The sequence below is a fragment of the Cebus imitator genome, unplaced genomic scaffold (assembly GCF_001604975.1).
Source record: "Cebus imitator isolate Cc_AM_T3 unplaced genomic scaffold, Cebus_imitator-1.0 Scaffold43, whole genome shotgun sequence".
In the NCBI taxonomy this organism is placed as follows: domain Eukaryota; kingdom Metazoa; phylum Chordata; class Mammalia; order Primates; family Cebidae; genus Cebus; species Cebus imitator.
The window spans coordinates 8,691,884-8,699,210 of NW_016107358.1; the positions used below are offsets into that span (position 1 = coordinate 8,691,884).

Sequence of the window (7,327 nt, forward strand, 5' to 3'; positions counted from 1 at the left end):
ATCTCCTTTCCAGGGACATGGATGAAACTGGAAACCATCATTCTCAGCAAACTGACACAAGAACAGAAAACCAAACACTGCATGTTCTCACTCATACATGGGTGTTGAACAATGAGAACACATGGACATAGGGAGTGGAACATCACACACTGGGGTCTGGGGCGTGGGGGACTAGGTGAGGAATAGCAGGGAGGAATGGGGAGGGATAGCATTAGGAGAACTACCTAATGTAGATGATTGAGTGTTGGATGCAGCAAACCACCACCATGGCACATGTATACCTGTGTAACAAACCTGCATGATCTGTACATGTACCCCAGAATGTACCCCAGAACTTAAAGTTATAATAAAAAAAAAGAAGTCTATTACTGCAGCCTAGTCATGAGCTCTTGGATAAGGGTGGTTATGGTGGAGATAGACGGGATGGATTCAGAATATATTTTGTAAGAGAAACTGATAAAGTAGACATGGATTTTAACTGAATGAACTAAATCAAAGGCAAGTCTGAAGATTTTTGGCCTGAGCAATTGGGCAGCTGTGACGCTATTTACTGAAATGGAGAATCCAAGGAAGGAACTATTTAAGGGGCAGCAGAGAAAGGATCCAGGAATTCTGTCTTGCCTTTTAGCCAGCCAGTTGACTTGGTAAAGAAGGCATTTAGATGCGCAAGTATGGAGCTGAGGTCAGGAGTGGAGATACATAAATCTGGAGACTCATCAGTATATAGACGGTATTTATAGACATAAACTAGGTAATTTGGGGTCATGCCACAAAGGATCTATGTGTCAAACAAAAGCATTTACTCAACCTGGAATATTTATATACTCAAAAAAATTTTGATGATTAAAAATTTTTGAGACTACTTGTATTAGAGAGATATGTTACTTTCTTACAATTTAGTAAATGGACAAATAAAATTAACACTTTGTTTAGTGGTTCTTATTAATGGATATTGAACTGTCTTACCATTTGCATTTAGTAATAGAAAACACAGCACGCGGAGTGGAGAGAACAGGGTTTTTGTGCTTGCTCTGCTGCGTCTAAGTTGTGAGGGTTTGAGTAAGTTGCTAATCCCTTTTTCTTACAGATTTCTCAAGGGTGTTGGACTAAATGCCTTTTAAGATTATATGATTACAATGGAAAGGGCATTATAAAAAACATTATTGGGGCTGGGTGTGGTGGCTCATGCCTGCAATCCCAGCACTTTGCTCCCAAAGTGAATCAGGTGAATCAGGTGAGGAGTTTAAAACCAGCCTGGCCAAGATGGTGAAATGCCGTCTCTACTAAACAGACAGACAAACAAACAAACAAACAACAACAACAAAAATTAGCTGGGCATAGTGGCAGGTGCCTGTAATCCCAGCTACTTGGAAGGCTGAGGCAGGTGAATTGCTTGAACCTGGGCAGCAGAGGTTGCAGTGAGCTCCACGCCACTGCACTCCAGCCTGGGCGACAAAGTGAGACTGTCAAAAAAAAAAAAAAAAAGAAATTCTTGGTAGCAACATTAGCATTTCTGTTACAAGGAACTGACTTTGTTAAAAAAAAAAAAAGGTAACAAGTCACATGGGGTTAGGAGGAGAAAGGGAAATAGTAGAGCTAAATATTCTGCACTTGCAATCAGCAGGATTTAGGAATTGAGAGGAGAGAGAAGAAAGAGAGGGAAGCTAGCAAGATGCTGAAGGGCAGAAGCTTCACTGGGGTTGGTGTGACCAGCAACACCCTGGCAGGCAGGCAAGTCAAAGCGGCTTTGGAACCAGGTTATACTATGTTCATCTGTTGTTTGAATTGCTACAATGTAAAGTTCTTTGATCTTCTCCAGCCACCTGTATAAAGTCTGCCAAGTGGAGTATTGGTGTGAACGTGGGCTTTACCTGTTGCTTGTTTTCTGAATTTTGTTTGTTTGGGGGAAAATGAAGGAAAGCCATTTCCATATCTGGAATGATGTGGTACAGAACAGAAGCAGCTCATAGAGGACTATGCTAGGATTCACATTTACATCCAATTCAGTAGAAATAGGGGCTTGCCGTCAGGGGTAACCACAAGAATGTGAGGCTGCTCTGGGAAGCCCCAGCCATCGATTGGCAGAATGCCAGACTGTCTGCACATCTTGGTACTGGCATTTAATCCAAGGGAGTTAAAAGATCAGGGTGACCCTCAGCTCTCATTGGCCCTTATTGGCTCTCTAAGAACAAAACTTGTAGATTCTGAACAATTCTGAGTATTCCACCAGTTCTTCATATAATACTTACGTTGCTATGACAGATTTCTTTGCATTATTTGAGGCAATTCCATCTATGTATTTTTCTACTTCTGACTGGTATTTTTATAAAGGGATTCTTAAAACCATTTTTATTTAGTCGTTTATATTTTAATCTAGCTTTTAATAGGAAATTGTGGAGAAACAGAACATGAGTTTAAAACATACTTGTATTCACAAGTGAGTCACAAGCTAAAACAAGATATTTCTCTCTCTCTCTCTCTCTCTCTCTCTTTTTTTTTTGAGACAAGGAGGGTCTCACTCTGTCACCCAGGCTGGAGTGCAGTGGCGCAATCATGGCTCACTGCAGCCTCCACCTTCTGGACTCAAGCGATCCTTCTACCTTAATTGCCTGAACAGCTGGGACTACAGGTGTGCAGAACCACACGTGGCTAGTTCATTATTATTATTATCTGTATTTTTTTAAGAGATGGATTTCCCCATGCCGCCCAGGCTAGCCTCCAGCTCCTGGACAAGTAATCCTCCTGCCTTAGCCTCCCAAAATGCTGGGATTATAGGCATGAGCAACCACATCCAGTAAACCAGGATATTTTCTAATGCAGAAGAAGGAAAAATTGTATTTATGTTTTTCTTATGCAAGAACTTTTTTGTTTGTTTATCTCTACAGGATGACAAGGAACTATTCAGCATGAAGAGGAATAAAGACAAAAACTAGATTTTATTGGAAAAAATGTTGGGGGGGTAACCTAAGTTTCAAAATTTCCTCTTAGTAATTAGATTTATTTTCCAATTTTTCCCTAATTATTCTAAAATAAAAATTTGAAAACTCATGATTAACATTTTAAATTATTTTATTTTTTGAATGTTCAAACAAAATTTATGTATTAAAAAAATGTAGTATGGGCCAGGCACGGTGGCTCATGCCTGTAATCCCAGCACTTTGGGAGTCTAAGGGGGGCGGATCACCTGAGGTCAGGAGTTGGAGACCAGCCTGGCTAACATGGTGAAACCTTGTTTCTACCTAAAATACAAAAAATTAGCCAGGCATAGTGATGCACACCTGTAATCCCAGCTACTTGGGAGTCTGAGGCAGGAGAATTGCTTGAAACTGGGAGGCGGAGGTTTCAGGGAGCCAATATCACGCCACTGCACCCCAGCCTGGGCAAAAAGACTGAAACTCTATCTCAAAAAAAAAAAAGTAGTGTGATAAGTTCATGGTGAGACATTCAGCAGTCAATACAGCTGAAGGATACATAGCAGCTCCACACTGATACACTGGCAAGATCACGAAGAGCAATGCACCACCCAGATCTAAGTATCTGCAGGCCATTTCATACACGCTTCTTTAGAGACACCACCCTGAAAACATCTTGTCAGCTAAGGAAGAGTACGAGTACATATACAATCATAAACACACACTGACCACTGATCACGACTTCATTTAAAAATCGGCAAACAATATGGTGGCAACATTGATATGTAAATTTCTAAAATGTTGATTCTTAGGTTTAGTTGGCAAAGACCACATTTACAAATAAGGATGAGTTTCGTGTTCCAGGTAGAAATCAGATACACTAAACTGTCCCAAAATAATAGTTTCCTATTGTTTGAAAATACTAGTTTAAGATTGTAAAATGCATAGATCTTTAATAGAAGAATCGGCTGTGCCAGAGTTCTCCCGTTTCACAGTATTCCTTTTTATTTCAAATGCTAGTTATTTGTTATGCTGTAGGTTTTAACTATTACAACAAGAAAAGGCAACTATTTAGGGAAGAGGCAGATAAAGGAAAAAGGAATGCATGCAAGGCATTTTTTTAAGGTGCAATAAACTTAATAGTGTTTTAGGAAGACGAGAAAACAATTATTTAAGGCTAGCTTTGTTCTCATTGAATGACAACAGTGGACTAAATACTGAGTTCTTTTCTGTGAATCCAGTAATCAATGCCTTGGTCGCCATATTGGTAATGTCTAGGGCAGTCACCGTGGTACCCACCATGCTAGCCATCTGGGTATTCTGTGTGATAATCACTGTTACTGATTTTCAAACCATTTGTTTCTGTTCCTTGGTTTCTGTTGTGAATGATAGGTTCTGTCAGAGCAGCATAGTATTTGCGACCATATACTTGACTCCCAAGCCCATGCACACCCATTCCTTTCTGGGAAGCCACTTTGTTGGTACCCATCTGTAGAGAAATTGTAGAGTGATCTACTGGCTGTAATGTTCACTTCTGATAGCAGATGTCCCTTCTGCTGTCTAGTGCTAACATCCTCGCCTGGCTCTCTGCTTTGTTAGTGCCCATCTGCAGACAAATCATGATCTGGTCAAAGGGTTTGTCAGTTTGCATTTTGGGATCCTAAAGATGCTTGTAGTCCCATAAGCTGACATACGTGCCTGGCTGGCACCTTGTTGGTTCCCATCTGCAATCCAATGACCGTTTATCCAGCTTTTAATTTTGCTTCATCCTAACGTCTTGTTTTTTCTGCACATTTAACCCTGATGTCCATGGTTGTGCCCTTTTGTGCTTGCCAGACCTATCAAGGCCACCAGAGTAGTCTGAGCCTGGGTCATGTTTCCATTCTAAAAAGATCACTTACTTTAACTATGTCATGTGGCTTCATACCATAAGCCTGAATAGCTTTAGCAAAGTTGCCAATATTCTCAGCCACGGCCAGTTTAATAGGGTCTGACTGATCTTCTTCACTGGGCCTGCCTGCAGCTTGTTGATGAGTTCACAGAGGAGGATACCATCCTTCACACCCAGCTGGAGGTGGGTGCCAATGCTCCTGCCTGTCACCTCTGCTATCCAGTTGTGAAGATCTTCTGTTTGATGATCCTATTTGGAAGCAATCTTGCTCTGGACTTTGGCCAAGAGCTGGTAGGAAGGAGCCTTGTTGAAGTGGGCCATGGTAGTTTGTGTGGCGGGACGAGGCTGTGCTCAGGAGTCCAGGGTCTCTCATGCTTGGCTTCCCAGCTCCTGGCCCGGGATGCTTTGAGTTGGCTCTCCTGGGCGCCTGGGTGCCACCGGGTTTGCAGACGCTCCCGGGCTGCTCCAGATACCGCTGGTTGCATTGGTCTCTACCTGCATGGTGGCTCCCTACAAATTCAACTTTTTATTTTGCCTAAAAACACTTTTCATTTTTTGTGAGGGATATAAAAATAAAAATATGCCTCCTAGTTACTTCTAGTTTATCCGTTAGTCTGTGGAACAAGGGCAGTAGAGAAAAGAGCAAAGACTGGTCAGAGGCTGCAAGCTGAGCTGCTTGCGTGGGGGAGTCTGATCTGTAAGAATTCCAGCTCAGGGGCTGGAAGGGCTAGGGGTGAGGTCTTTGGTATGGTGGCGAAGAGGACAGGTGCCAGAAGACGGAAGGGCAAATGTAGTCTTAGTTTTCCTTAAAAGTGGAAAAAGATAGAGTTTGCTTACGGTTACGAGTGAGTTCATCACGTTTCTCTTTCAGCTACTTTTAAAAAATTGTATTCCACGTATTGTCCCGCCATTGCTTTTCTTTTTTTTCTTCTTTTTTATTTTTATTTTTAAAGAGACCAGGGGAGAGCGCGAACGCAGTCCGCATTGCTTTTTAACCAATCTGATGTGAGTGCAGGGTCTGGGCAGGAGGCGTGTGTTGGACTTTCAGGCCCACTATGTATTGTCTGTGACACATTTGCACTTCAGTTTCCCTATCTGTAAAATGGGTATAATAGTGTCCCCCACATCGGGCTGTTGTGGGGAATTAGGGAATTAGGAAGAACCGAACATATCTGGCAGTGACTGGCACATTGTAAACACTATACAATTATCCGTGGAGAAAATCCAGAGGTTTTTATTGGATATTTAGGTGTTCCCCTGTGTTTTTTTTTCCTTTCCTTTTATTTTTCATTTTTTTGATAAGCATAATGTTGTGATGAACATTTGTTTACAAAAGTCTTTGAAAACATTTCTGGTAATTTTCTTAAGATAAATCCTTAGCTATGAAAACATTTGGTAAAAAGTATGTACAATTTTAAGACTTTTGAATTCTATTTCCAAACTGACTAACAGAAAAGCTTTTCCCACCCTTCCTCGTGGCGAAACAGTAGGCATTTCCATTGGAAAAAAAGTTGTGTGTGTGTGTGTGTGTGTGTGTGTGTGTGCGTGTGTGTGTGTGTGTGTCCCAATTTGCTGAGATGTGGGGATGTGGAAATAGTATTTCACTGTTGTTTTAATTTGCATTTATTTGATTAAGGCTCTTGGCTTGATTAATGGCTTCAGCCATTCTTGTGTAATTCTAGTCCAGCGAGCTAGCCACTCCCATCATTGCAGGCGGCTCTCTCATTTCTCTCACTGGTGACTATAGATCACCAGTCCTTTCAACAATTTATCATAGGAAATAGTTTTCAGAATAGGTTGCTTTATTCTGAAGGTGTTCTAGTTTGTCATTGTCCCTCTTAAAATATGGCTCCAGAATCGAACATGCGTGGTCAAACCAGATGTTATGTGTGCCAAGAAATAGGACTGTTCAATTATAATGTGTTTTTCTTTGGAGAATGCATTAGTGTGCAGTTCCCTTTGAGTTTCTCTTGAATCTCGCAGTGATTTGGAGCGGATTTAGGCCGGAGTAGTTTTTTTTTTTTTTTTTTTAATTTATTTTATTGCATTTTAGGTTTTGGGGGCCAGAGTAGTTTTGACTAAAGGACTATTTTTTAAAATTGTGTTTGAAATGGCTGTTTTTCCTTTAACGAATGCTGTTCTGAGACTACACGGTAAAACTAGAGCCATTTGGGCTCTGGATTCTCTTCTTCCATTAGTGTGGCACTGGGTTATATTACCTAATTTAGCAGCCATATTATGCTTTGCTTCCTAAAATGTTGATGGTTAATGGAATGGATTCTTTCTACGTAAAATGACTGAGACACGCATAAGAAGAATGGGGGTGGCTGGCTCTGATTCTGAGAGATTAGCTCAGCTAATGAACAACCTTGGAAAGAGAGAATGGGAAACTTTTTAGTGTTTTGTTGATTGCTCTTCTAGTGCATCAAAGAGATATTAACACCACTGTTGTTTTAAAGCCTTTAAAAATGCATACACCCCATGGTAATTAATGTCCTGTACTCATTCATTTTATTTACTTGCA

At 41.0% G+C, this 7,327-nt stretch overlaps 1 pseudogene; it reads right to left on the reverse strand.

The window, feature by feature from the left end:
- Positions 1–4,122: 4,122 nt before the first annotated feature.
- LOC108302882 lies at positions 4,123–5,124 on the reverse strand (annotated as a pseudogene).
- Positions 5,125–7,327: the final 2,203 nt, after the last annotated feature.